The 14,551-nt window shown below is 46.6% G+C and overlaps 1 protein-coding gene and 1 long non-coding RNA gene across 2 annotated transcripts in view; one reads left to right on the forward strand and one right to left on the reverse strand.

Moving 5' to 3' along the window:
- Window positions 1-14,551, reverse strand: part of CDK6 (cyclin dependent kinase 6) — a 138,921-nt gene that overhangs the window by 81,088 nt on the left and 43,282 nt on the right. The window lies entirely within an intron of this gene.
- Window positions 1-14,551, forward strand: part of LOC142652171 (uncharacterized) — a 94,280-nt gene that overhangs the window by 30,937 nt on the left and 48,792 nt on the right. The window lies entirely within an intron of this gene.

Genomic DNA, 14,551 nt, shown 5'->3' on the forward strand with positions numbered 1-14,551 from the left:
TGAAGTCAATGGGAGGTCGGAGGCGGAAGCGCCCGAAGATAGGGCATGTCGCTTCTTTTTCCCGCGAGGCAGTTTTACTGCTCGCGGGAAAAAGACGCCGACGCCTCCCATTGAAATCAATGGGAGGCGTTCTCGGGCTGTTTCTGCCGAGTTTTGCGACGCGGTTTCCGCGTCAAAAAACTCGGCAAAATACCCCGTGTGAACATAGCCTTAATGTTTTCTCCTCTAGTTATGCCTAAAGCTAAAATCAGGGTTCTACTGAATTCCTGTTCCCAAAGAGCAATGCATCGTGGGAGCTCAGATAACAGTAAGCTCTAAGGTCACATGTCTGTTAGCAAAATGGAGATACACCACCGTCTGTTGCCAATGGCAACCAGTTAAATTTTCCCACCACAAAATGGTGGTCTCCGTGAGCCCGTTCCATACTACCCCTACCCGACTTTGGCGTATGTATACGTCAAACCCTTCAGGACCGAGCTCATTTTGGCCATTTTTTTGGAAATTCTGCCATTGTTTTTTATTTTATTTTTTATGGTGTTCACCGTGCGGGATAAATAATATGATATTTTTATAGGTCAGGCCGGTACAAACCCAGTGATAGCTATTATGTATATATATTTTTATTTTTTTCATTTTTTGTCTAATTATAAAAGGACTTGATCAGGGAAACAGGGCGATTATTGTTTTTATTACATAAAACTTTGATTTATTTATTTATTTATCTAAAACATTTTTTTTACTTTTTTTCACACTTACTAGGGGACTGGAAGATCTGATCTTCTGATCCCCTGTACAATGCACTGCACTACTTCTGTATATACTTATGTAGTGCAGTGTATTGTAACTGTCATTTTACAACTGACGGTTAAGCCTATTACGTCCTGCCTTGTGCAGGACCTAATAGGCTTCCGTACCTGGCAACCAGGAAGCCATTGCTAGGCTTCCTTGTTGCCATAGCAACCATCGGCACCCCGCAATTTTTCGCTGTGGGCCAACAGGGTACCCCAATCACTTAAACGCTGCTGTTGCTATTGACAGTGGCATTTAAGGGGTTAAATGGCGGCGATTGGAGATAACTGTGATCGCCGCTGTTGCAGTGGGATGTTGACTGTATATTACAGCCGACACCCGCTGAAGATGAAGCGCGCACAGCTCCTGTGCCTGCTTCATCCTCATGGCGTTACTGTACGTCCATTTGCGGGAAGGGGTTAAGGTGCTATTCTCCCCTAGAAGTATTGCGCGGGTGCCATCCAGAGCAGCATATGGTGTCACACAGAGTGCCTATAGCTTTGTTGTATACATCTTGAAAATCTCTTGAATTTGGCGCCGGACAATTAGGCCAGATGTATGCAACCGTATACCATGCAGTCGCATACTTCTGGCATGGATTACGATTGCAAAAAAAAAAGCAAAAAAACGTTCAGTTAAAAAAAAAAAGGTAATCCAAGGCATACGTATATCGGTCCATAGAAGTCTATGGAAACAACCTATGCATACGCCAACAGTATACCCTAAACTTGCCATAAAAAGAGCCTTAGGCCTCATGCCCACTTCAGTTATTTTCGTCAGGGTGCTATCCATCTTTTTATCTGATAGCACCCTGACACATTAATTTCAATGGATCCATGCACACTTCCGTTGTTTTAACGGAACCGTGTGGCCGTTCCGTCAAAAATAGGACAGGACCTACTCCTGTCTGTTTTTGATGGAACAGTCTCGGCCCTTTCATTGATTTGGTCCGTGAAACAACTGACTGCACACGGAAGCCATCCGTGTGCGGTCCGTGTCCGTCATTAACGGCCAACGGAAGTGTGCATGAGGCCTTACACACAGACTAGGGACAATTTCATAGCGAGCTTATTAAAGGTGTTGTCTGATCAGCTGATCACCGCAGGTAATACCTGGGTGGCTAATACATGGACAATTTGAGTCTGCCAAAACGGGAGCTACTCTTACATAGCAGGTCTCCATTCTGGCTCATAGAGGGGGAGTACCAAGTAGGGGACCCCACTCTTATGTGCATTTGGCCTAATAGGGAATATGGACACAGGTTTATCCATGAGAGAAGTCCTTTAATCTATCACAATGTTTTTGGAACATGTAACTAAGAAACCCCTGACGAGAACATGAAACATCCATGCAAATATGGAAGTATCTGATGTATATGGTTGGATCTGAACTCAGAACACCATCCATGCAATACAACAATGTGCTAACCACTGAGCCACCTTGCCATCCTTTTTTGTTGCCCTTACTCAATCACACAAAAAAACTCCCAAATTCTCTTCATCAACCATGTAGTACATTCCAAAAAGTCATGAGGACAGCTCTCAGTGACATCAGTTCTGCCTACAAATAATTTTTGAAAGTCACTGTGATCAATAGGAAAATTCTGAAAAACAACCGTTTACGGGTATTTGGCTGTCCGTTAGTAACCTGCATTAAACATATTTATATAATCGACACATGGAATGTAGAAGAACTGCCTATAACCTAACACATGCAAATACTGAGGAATCGGGCAGGTCTCAACACTGTAGTATAAACACTGGAAAATATTCCCCGCTGTATGATTCCTTTGTGTTGACCTACATTTGCTTTAAAATCTAGCAAAACACCTTTCTCGCCAGATATTTAGCACACTGGCAAAACTAGCGATCAACAGACATACTCAAAAAAATCATCTCCCAGTTATAACACCATGCACATACATCGTAGCCTCTTTTTCCAGGGGGCAATAGGAATTTACACAGTGATGGATAGCTCCTGTAATCCAGGTATTGAATTTGGAAGCACAAAATGTCTTTAATCTGTAATCCAAACGGTAAACTTTTATTTTTAGCAAATAAAATGTTCCATGAACGGTTTGAGTGCTTTTCTAAAGCTGACAAAATCTTTAGACAATCCTGATGGCCAAGCAGCTATTTCATTTATGTATCTGACAATAAGCCCAAGAGCGTATCTGGTTGCCGGCCCATGGCTAGCATAGATGGGAACTTGGGTGATGACTCAGGAGCGGTGATGCAGATTAGCACACCAGTACAAGAATAGACTTCAGTAGCCCTATACGGACATGTCGAAAGTGGAGATAACTGTAGCACCGAAGAAGTTTGGCAGCAGGCAAAGAGGATAAATGACAGGATATTAAGGAGGCGCAGGCTAACCTAGGGTGCGGAGACTAAGCAATCTCCTGTACTTTACCCTTAACCCCCGCAAGGAGGTATGGACCGTGCCAGTAGGATTTTAAGGTTGCAGTCCACAGATAGTTCCGAATAGACGGTTTGTGCTGCAGATCGCAGGTATAGGCAATATTGTGATCAAATGCCTTGGGGTCAGTAACAGGCGAGCAATGTCAGGTCCAGGAAATGGTATTAGGAGGCAAGGTCAGGGTTGGGTAAGAGATCGGTTCACAGATTATTGGATCAAGTGAAGGCAAGCCATGTCAAACACAGGGAACAAGCAAGGAACTCCAGTAGTTCCCCTTTAAAGTCCCCAGTCTCTGATGTCATCTCCTGAAGCCAGGCTCATACAGAATAGGGAGTTGTGGTATTGAACTAGGAAAAGGATGCCACAGCTCCAAATTCATCCCAGCCAGGGTCAGCAGAGCCGACAATCGCCCCACTGGGCAGATGGAGAGCAGCACGTTGGTGGTTTCAGGTCGCGATCAATTTAGCTACTGGAGTGATAGTCTTTACGTATATGGCAAAGAGCCAATTATTTAGAACCAATGGAAATCTGATCCACTTGTCCAAAAATATATTGGACATGCTTAAAAAATTGGTCATTAGTGATCATCAGAGGGTTTACCAAAATTAGACTGTAAATGGCCTCCCATTGAACTCAAAAGGACCGTTATGCACAAGTGCCGCAACCACTTTGTTCTAATGTGTAACGCCCATGGACACGGACCGTCGGGATTACTCAGCTCCCGAAGGCTGCAGCCATGGATATGTGAGCGCTGGCCCGCATCTCCTCCTCAGGAGACGCCAGTGCTCACTTCCACTTCATTCTACTGTGTCTCGTAGGGTGCGCGCGCACGCTCGTGCCTTGCCTTAAAGAACCAGCGCACGCACATGAAGTAAATCAGTAAGTTAGCCCATACTCACCCTGGACTATAAGAAGGGCCCTGCCCCTTCCTTCATTGCCTGAGCGTTGTTGTGTTTACCCGTGTTAGTCTTGAAAATGGTCCCTTAATGTTTTCCGGTTCCCAGTGTTTCCGTACCTGCTACCTGTATCCCGTGCTACCTTGTTCCTGTGCCTTAGAGAGTTGCAGTCGTGTCACCGATCACGTCTGCTCTGTTACACCACGCCTGATGTCTGCTGCCAAGGTCCCATCCGAGCCTAACCATCGCTATTGTCTGAGCTACCACAGGTACTTTTACTTGAACTATAGACATTTACTTGATACTGTTTGGCCAGCTGCTATCCCGCTACGGCGGTACGGCCCGGTGGGTCCACATACCCACAGATCGTGACATAATGATCATAGGATGGAGGCCTCGGTTAATGGAAACATGTTCCATGATGTTTGAAGGTGAACCTAGATTTGTTGGTGGTGTCTTAGCTTCTTCTTTGGTTGGCATCCGTCATGGTTCCTGATACAGAACATACAATTTGTTGAATTTGGAAATGTCTTCGGAACATAGTAGTTCAAATTCCATCAGGGTCTATTTAGTTTTACAACTTGACCCAAATATTATTATTATTGATACATAACCTGTATGTGGAGCACCACCAGTACAGAATGAATGGCGCTATATAAGTCTGGAGCTAAGATAGCATCATTAGATTTGGAAAAAAATATCGTAGCATAGATTGCTTATGTGGAGAGGCACACTGAAGTGAATCACACCATTAATGTCATCAGTCATTGCCTACTACGTCAAAGTCGCACTGCTACATCAAAGGACGGTTACGAATGTGAGGATGCATGTAAACAGTGTTAAGCCTCAGTACCACAAGTAAACAGATATATAAGAACATTTCTGTCCCAAGGATTATCCAAGTCCGTCGTGGAAAACGAACTAATGTGTTGAACTGCGAGATGCTATAATATGGGATTTTCCATTTAATTCTGAAAGTCTGAAATTAATTAAAAGCATTGCAATTATGATAGTCCGCTAAGGATGAAATGTAACACCACGGCATACAACAGGACAAGAATCCTAACAACCAGGTAGTCACTGCGACAAGAAATTTGCAACTGGCGCTTGTTTTTTGTTGGCGGTTTTCTTTTGATGTCTATGAGAATAAGGCTTCAGAGTAAAACCATGTCATCCGGGACCTGCGTTAAAAATGTGAGTGTGCTACAAATTCAAATGTTTATGGGGAAATAAATAGTTGCAAGTAAACTTGCGACGAATGCAACATTTTTAACACTTTCACGCCAAAAAATGTCAGGAATTCTGAGACTTGTTCTTGTAAGTTCCTCAATTACTCAGTTAGGCCGGGTTCACACTGAGTTTTTTGCAGGAGGAAAATCTGCCTCAAAATTCAGTTTTTCCGCTTTTCGAGCCGTTTTTCCCCCGCGGCCATTGAGCGCTGCAGGCAAAAAACTCAGTGAAATACGATTTCTCTGCCTCCCATTGATGTCAATGAGAGGTCAGAGGCGTAAACGCCCGAAGATAGGGCCTGTCCCTTCTTTTTCCCACGAGCCAGTTTTTCCAGTCGCGGTAAAAAACGCGTCAGCCTCCAATTGAAATAAATGGGAGGCATTTCCGGACGTTTTTTGTCGCGTTTTGCGGCGCGGTTTCCGCGTAAAAAAACTCTGTGTGAACTGGCCCTTAGGCATGTCATTACCAATGTATAAATTACATTGTTGATTTACCTTTTTAGCACTTTTCTGAAGCTTTGTAAAGTCCTATTCATGAAGCTGCTTTTCTCAGCCTGTGGGAGGTTCAGCTTGCTTGTCTGTCTGTTTCTAACACTAGTTACGAGATGTAATGTAAACATGAACAGAATATTTCCATTTACAGACTATTCTCACTTTTGGACTAAAGTTTTAGAAGGAAGAAGTTTTATTTATCTCGCTAATGGGTAAATGAAGCACATACGCCAGAAAAGCACCTGATGTAAGTGCTAAACATTTTGGCCTCCATTTATGGACAGTGGCGTGAGCAGTGGCGTAACTACCGCCGTAGCAGCAGTAGCGGCTGCTACGGGGCCCGTGGCATGAGGGGGCCCGTGTCGCCCGCCGGCACGGACCCCCACCATGGCCGGAGGCTCCGCTAGCAGCCGCTATGGCTGCTACTGCGGGACGCCACAGAACACTACGGCAGAGCAGGGAGGTATATCCCCGCTCTGCCATTAACTGGTTCCCGACCGCTGGCTGTGTTTTTACGGCCAGCGCTCAGGGTCCTTAAAACCCGAGCCATAGACTTTCTACGGCTCGGGTTTTAACTTGCTGCCCACGCGATCGGGCAGCTGAATGTCGGGTCTCCGGCTGTCAGTGACTGCCGGGGACCCTGAGGAGAAGACAGAAGCAGCTATTCTGCTTCTGTCTTCTCCGATGTCTTCTTACACAGCGTTCAATGAACATTGTGTATAGGAATAGAGACAGCAGCAGCCCGCTGTCTCTATTGCTCCCGGTGATCATGTGACTGGTCACATGATCGCCGGGTGCCGTTAGTGGCAGGCTGCTGCTGGGTCTTACTAGACCCAGCACAGCCCTATTAGTGACAATCGTCACTATGAGAGGGCTGATTTCCCCTGTAACTGGGGCTGCTGTGCAGCTCCAGTTACAGTGGAAAAACATGGTGTAAAAGAAAGAAAAAATATATATAAAGTTCCCCAAAGGTCTTCTTTGACCTTTGGGGGACAGACCATAGTAATAAAAAATTAATAAATGAAAGTGCAAAATTTTTTTTTATAATAAATACACATAAAATACCCACCCCAAAAAAAAAACGTGTCCCCCCCCCGCCAATCATTGTTGTAACGCTAGCGCTGACCCAATTACCCTAATATAGACATGTAATATATAAAGATTTACGGTAGACAATGACGATCACAAATAAAAGGTCTATTTTAGGGTAAAACTATGTTATTACCCCAAAAAAAAAAGCTGAAACGTAAAAAAGCTTTTTTTTTTACTATTATTTTCAAACTTTATGAATAGAAATTCTAAAATAGCAAAAAAGGTGTGTATAAAAATGATAAAAAAAGAAACCTGCATTGTCTACGGAAAAAACGTCGCAAAAATCACGTCGTTAGTCCAACAAATAAAAAAGTTATAGCCATTTAACTAACACGTGCTAAAAATGGCTAAACGGTGTCTGGTCCTGAAGGCTCAAAATAGAGCAAAAGAAATGTATCCCCCCCCTCTCCACAGGACATGTATCCCCCCCTCTCCACAGGACATGTATCCCCCCCCCCCCCTCTCCACAGGACATGTATCCCCCTCTCCACAGGACATGTATCCCCTCTCCACAGGACATGTATCCCCTCTCCACAGGACATGTATCCCCCCCCCCTCTCCACAGGACATGTATCCCCTCTCCACAGGACATGTATCCCCTCTCCACAGGACATGTATCCCCCCTCCCTCTCCACAGGACATGTATCCCCCCCCCCCTCTCCACAGGACATGTATCCCCTCTCCACAGGATCTCCACAGGACATGTATCCCCTCTCCACAGGACATGTATCCCCTCCCCACAGGATCTCCACAGGACATGTATCCCCTCTGCACAGGATCTCCACAGGACAGGGGATACATGTGTGATCGCTGGCAGGGATAGGGAGAACGGGGGACTGAAAGTCCCCTGAAGTTCTCCATCACAAACCTCGGACTTCCGGGGTCTGTGTCGGCAGCTCCGTAGAAATGAATGGAGCGCCGGTCGTGCTTGTGCGCATGCGTGACCAGCGCTCCTTTAATCTTTATTGAGCTGCACAGACGCCGGAAGTCAGAGGTTTGTCATGGAGAACTTCAGGGAACTTTCAGTCCCCCGTTCTCCCTATCGCTGCCAGCGATCACTCATGTATCCCCTATCCTGTGGAGATCCTGTGGATAGGGGATACATGTATTTTGTAGGACACACTGTAGGTCGCATTTTTTTGGGAGGGGGATGCTGTATGGCGTTCCCTACAGGGGGGGGCTGTATGGCGTTCTCTACAGGGGGGGGCTGTATGGCGTTCCCTACAGGGGGGCTGTATGGCGTTCTCTACAGGGGGGGGCTGTATGGCGTTCTCTGCAGGGGGGCTGTATGGCGTTATCTACAGGGGGGCTGTATGGCGTTCTCTACAGGGGGGCTGTATGGCGTTCTCTACAGGGGGATGTATGGCGCTATCTACAGAGGGGGGGGGGCTGTATGGCGTTATCTACAGGGGGGGCTGTAAAAAAGGCACTATCTACAAGGGGGGGTTGTGTGACACCCAGGGGAGGGGGGGGCCCCAGTCAAAAGTTTGCTATGGGGCCCATTCTTTCCTAGTTACGCCCCTGGGCGTGAGGGGCTCCTCTTAAAGTGGAATCCCTGGGCAGAGCATTGCAGACATTCTGGTCGGGGATTCCACTCCTGGAGGAGCCCCTGTCGTCACTTTCCATATATGGAGAGTGACGCCAGGGGCTTCTTTTCAAGCGGAATCCCTGGCCAGAGCATTGCCGATGCTCTAGCCAGGGATTCCGCTCCTGGAGGAGAACCTGACGTCACTATCCATATATGGACAGTGACGTCAGGGCCTCCTCTTGAAGTGGAATCCCCGGCCAGAGCGTTGCCGACGCTCTGGCAGGGGATTCCACTCGGGAACCCCTGACGTCACTGTCCTCTAGGAGCAGGATCCCCGGTCAAGGGATTCCGTTTCTACAGGGAGCTACAGTGGCACTATCTACAGAGAGGGGTGACATCTACAGCGGTGGTGCTATCTACAAGGGGGCTGTGTGGCACTACCTACTAAGGGGCTGTGTGATACTACCTACAGGGGGGCTGTGTGGCATTACCTACAAGGGGGCTGTGTGGCACTACCTGCAAGGGGGCTGTGTGGCACTACCTGCAAGGGGGCTGTGTGGCACTACCTGCAAGGGGGCTGTGTGGCACTACCTGCAAGGGGGCTGTGTGGCACTATCTACAGGGGACACTGTGGCACTATCTACAGAGGGTTTCAAAATCTGCAATTGCTGTCCGAATTGCCGAGAAATCAGCCAAAGCTGCAGTACACGGTTCAATGGTTGTGAGGACATGGTAGCAAGTAAAAAATAGCAGGGAGAAAGCCAGAAACCAATGCAAAGAAGCTGAGGGAGCAGACGAAGCTCTCTATACTCTGAAAGCAAGAGAAAATGGTGACTTGGCGATCATGTGACCTTCCTGCGGGAATTTTTAGTGAATTGGGAACAAATTCATTGACAAAAGAAATGAATCCATTTAAAAAAACGGACAGGGAAAAACGGATGCAAAACGGGTCACAATCGGCCGTTAAAAACTGAAACACGGCCTGGAATGGAAACGGAACGGATGCAAAATGGCAAGAAAAACTAACCAAAACTGCCGTTTTTATCGGGCAACGCTCAGACCCTGTCGTGTGAATAGAGCCTAACAGTGGCTATTATAGCATCTGTTTCATGTATACGCTATGAAAAGCTCACGACATATATGTTAGAGAGGCTGCCAGGGCATGGGACAGTTTTTCCTACTGATGACCTATCCACAGGATAAGTCAACAATACAGCATATGATCGGTCGGGGTCCGTGCCGGAAGCAGATGGCTCTGGTCACAGTATAGCAGCCGTACTGCAGCTCTGCTCCTATTGAAAGAGAATAGGAGCAGAGTTGCAGTAATGCAGCACGGCCGCTATACAGTATACGGAGCCATGTGCTTCCGACACCGACCACTGCATTACATCCGGTGCCCTGAGACAGCCGAAACAGCTGAACGGTGCAAGGTCCGGATCCTCACCGACCATATACTGATGACCTACCATATGCCATGCCAGAACAACCCCTTTAATCGGATGCCATAATATCCTATGAGTGACAGATGCCATTGTAAGGCATAGTTCACAGCCTCCATTTAACGTATATGTCGGGAACTTTTTATATATAAGCTAAACGTAAGCAAAAAAAGTGATGTGAATTTTCTTTGTTTTGCCTGGAATATGCCTTTAAAGATGAACATACCCTTTAAATATTAAAGTAGGGAACTACTGCCTGCTTACTGTATAATGCATAACTAGTTCACTTTATGGCAATAGTGTTCTGTGTGTTTCCATGCCAGTTTTCTAGTACAACGTTTTTGGCACTGGCGTAGCTATAGGGGTCGCAGCGGTCGCAATTGCGACCGGGCCCCGAAGCCAGGGGGGCCCACGGCCCCCCGCACCACATCAATAAAAAGTTTCTATAGTAACTCGGGCCGCGGGCCCCTGTTACTATAGTAACATACTTTACTTACCTTCCTGGTTCCGGATCGCAGCGGAGGTCCTGACGTCAAGCGCTGTGCGCAGCGCATGACGTCACAGCGCTATGCCGCCGCGCACAGCATCAAGACTACAGAACTCCCGCCGCGGCCGAAGAGGAAGGTAAGGTTAGCCCTGACTGCCGCGGTCCGACTCCCGGGACCCGCCAATCAGCTGTTTTGAAGGGGCCGCAGCACTCGTACGAGAGCTGCTCCCCTTCATTCCTGTCACTTCATTCCGGTCACACTGTGAATCGGTGTCGGCGATTCACAGTATGGGCGAGTAGTGAAATGAAGGGGAAGCAGCTCTCGTACGAGTGCTGCGGCCCCTTCAAAACAGCTGATTTGCGGGTCCCGGGCGACACATCAGCTATTGATGGCCTATCCTGAGGAAAGGCCATCAATGTTTAGGGACTGCACAACCCCTAAGCCTACGATGTAGCAGGCTTAGGGGGCCCATAAGACAGGATCACAGATTGTGTGATCCTGTCTGCTGGGCCCTGTATCTAAGCCAGTCACATGGTAGGCTTAGATACATGGCCCATGCGTGATCCTGTCTGCTGGGCCCTGTATCTAAGCCAATCACATGGTAGGCTTAGATACATGGCCCATGTGTGATCCTGTCTGCTGGGCCCTGTATCTAAGCCAATCACATGGTAGGCTTAGATACATGGCCCATGCGTGATCCTGTCTGCTGGGCCCTGTATCTAAGCCTACCACACTAGGTTTAGATACAGGGCCCCAGCACACAGTAATCTTATACTGTATAAGATTACTGTCTGCTGGACCCTGTATCTAAGCCTACCTTGTGGTAGGCTTAGATACAGGGTCCCACAGACAGTATCACACATGGGCCCTGTATCTAAGCCTTAGGGTATGTGCACAGACACTAATTACGTCCGTAATGGACGGACGTATTTCGGCCGCAAGTACCGGACCGAACACAGTGCAGCGAGCCGGGCTCCTAGCATTATACTTATGTACGATGCTAGGAGTCCCTGGCTCGCTGCAGGACAACTGTCACGTTCCTCAGGATAGGCCATCAATAGCTGATGTGTCGCCCGGGACCCGCAAATCAGCTGTTTTGAAGGGGCCGCAGCACTTTTTTACGCGCCACCTTTTGACAGCGACGCGTAAAAAAAAATGACCGTCGGCACAGAACATCGTAAGACCCATTCAAATGAATGGGCAGATGTTTGCTGACGCTTTTGAGCCGCATTTTCGGACGTAATTCAATGCTAAAACGCCCGAATTACGTCCGTAAATAGTGTGTGTGAACCCAGCCTTAGTGACGCCCCGGCTGCTAGTGCTGCATTGTTGGGTCACTTAGGAGACCCAGCGATGCAGCATGAGAAGTTGCTTGGGGGGGGGGGCCCAGTAAGAATTTTTGCATCGGGGCCCATGAGCCTCTAGCTACGCCCCTGGTTTTTGGCTATTATTACATATTTATTTTGTTTCGGAGAATTTGAGAGCCACCTTCAAATAAGCTCATGTTTGCTTGCACGCTGGTGTCAGAGTGACCCGAGTCACCAGGGGTTTGTTTGCTTATACAATTTTGACCCAGTGGTTTGTAAACTTTTCTTTATCCAGTTTTGCTTGTTTTATTGGCTCCAGTCTCCTGTTTAGCATATCCTGGAACACAGCAGTGTCTGTGTGAAGCTTGCAAAGCTACCACTTATAATATCAGTTTTTCCTTGAAGGGATTCTCCAGAAATAAACAAGGATAAAACAGCAGACTACTGGATCTGCTCATACTTCCTAATACAGAATTCTGCCACTGAGCGCTCATCCAGTAGACGGCAGCCTGATGTAGGATGCATGTATAGGAAGCAATATGCCTATATTAGCTGTATGTATATCATGTATGCGGTTTTCCCATGGTTTTCGCAATTCCAAAAACATGGAGCAAAGAACCCTCACCCTTGGGGTATGTTCACACGGGCTATTTTCAGCCGCTTTTCGGACCGTAACGCCCCGAAAAACGACTAGAAATGCGGGGGCTGAACGCTGCCAAACATCTGCCCATTGATTTCAATGAGAAAAACTACTTTCCGTTCCCACAGGGCGTTTTTTACGCGGCCGTTTTTAAAAAAACGCCTCGGAAAAAGAAGTGCATGTCACTTCTTGAGCCGTTTTTGGAGCCGTTTTTCATTGACTCAATAGAAAAACAGCTCCAAAAACGCAGCAAAAAACGCAAGTTGCTTAAAAAACTGCTGAAAATCTGAGGCTGTTTTTTGTTAAGCTTGTGAACATACCCTTAAGGGTATGTTCACACAGGGCGGATACGCTGCATAAATGTACACAGAGTATCCGCCCTGTGTGCCACACGGTATGACGGCCGTAAAACCGCATCAAATTGTGGTGCAGTTTTCAGGCCGGAATGTCCACTGCGGAAAACTATATAAAAAAAAAAAAGATAATTACCATGGCGATGCGTCCCTCCGAGTCCTGACGTCAGACGCTCTGATTGGCTGCAGCGGTCACATGGGATGAAGCGTCATCCCAGGAGGCCGGCCTGGAGGAAGAAACACATCTTCCTTACCTTTCAGTAGTCTCTAGTATCCCTATCTGTGCTTGCAAGCTCTATAAATGTTCAGAAGCCTCTTCAGTCCCCCCAAATCTGTCTACAGTAAGTAGAAAACAGAGAGGAGGGGAGAGGAGGTGGATGCAGCTGCAGGTTCTATCTCTCTGTGTTTTTGCGAAACAGCATTTTTTAAAGAGGCTCGAAAGATGACCTGTCAACTTTTCTGACATGTCTGTTTAAGTAAATACTTGTATTCCCCATGAAATAACAATTCTGGAGCATCTTTACTTTGAGCTCTTTGTTGTGTTGTTCCTCTGTTATTCCTCCAGGAAATGTATGAATACATTGAAAATTGGGTGTTGCCAATCCCCTTGTCAATAGGGAGTATCCCTAAATAGTCTGGCACTGTCAGCATTGATCGGACATGGTCATTGACAATGTGAATGGTAACACCCATTTAATCATACATTTCCAGGAGGAATCGCACTGGAGCATCTTTTCTTCCCACTCTGCGTTGTACGGTTCATAAAACACAGAGTTCTAAGAAAAGATGCTCCAGGTTTTTCATTTTATGGGGAATACAAGTAAAGCAAAGCACCATGGTATGTGTGGACCACAAGAAACCCTGCAAATAAAAACAAAAACTAATCGGATTGCAAGTTTTTTCTAATTGCAGTCAATAGGGGGGAGGCAGCAATGTATGAACTTGGGTCTATTTGCGAAATTCGGGACCAAAACTGCAATATGACTGTGATGTATGAATAGACCCTTGGCCTCACAGTCAATTGCAACCTGTGGCCCACTAATTATTGTGAAACTACAACTCCCAGCATGCCCTGACGGCCTGTGTGTTGAACCCAAGGGAAAATATCTTCTGCATAAACAGTGAATTTAGCATAATTAGCAGAAAGAGGAACTGTGCCTTTAAGCGCCTTGCGATGTCCCCCTTATTGCTCCCCCGCGTAATGTCATGGCAAACAGTACATTCGCAACTCCTTCTGCCAAGTGAAAATGAGAACGCTTTTAGTCGACAAATGATTGAGGTGGTTTTCCCTAATCAAATTAAACCAGCCAAATGTTCTTTTCAAAGGTAACTGTCTACTCGGCAGCTGTATGCAAACGACCACATCAAATGTGGACTGAAAAAAAAATATCACGATAGACTAGTTCTGTCCCTACTCCGGTCTGGGGAGACAAAAGAAGCTTTACAGCTAATAATTACATTCTGGGGGAACCAAGCAAGCGCACTTAACTCTTCCCACGCTGGAACATTTAGCAAAATCTTCATTCATAGGGACGTACGCGTGTGACCCTATGACTAAAAGTTTAAAGACGGCAAGGAATAATTGAGGATTCATTGCGACCGCAATTTAAAGTATAAGGGCTTGTCCGCACGTAACGGAATTGCTGCAGAATATTTCTGCAGCAATTCCGCAGAAAGTAGCAGATATTACGCTGCGGAAAAATCGCACCATTTTCTGTGTTTTTTTACTGCAGAAAATGGTGCGGATTTTGTGGCGTTTTTTGTTTTTCAATGCTAGGAGATGGTGACATCTCCTGTGAAAAACGCAGCAATTCAGTCCTTTTCCGCAGCAGGAATTGACAAGCTACGGTACAAAAAATATGCACCGTGGGTCAATTTCT

This window comes from Rhinoderma darwinii, chromosome 5 (genome assembly GCF_050947455.1).
Source record: "Rhinoderma darwinii isolate aRhiDar2 chromosome 5, aRhiDar2.hap1, whole genome shotgun sequence".
In the NCBI taxonomy this organism is placed as follows: Eukaryota; Metazoa; Chordata; class Amphibia; order Anura; family Rhinodermatidae; genus Rhinoderma; species Rhinoderma darwinii.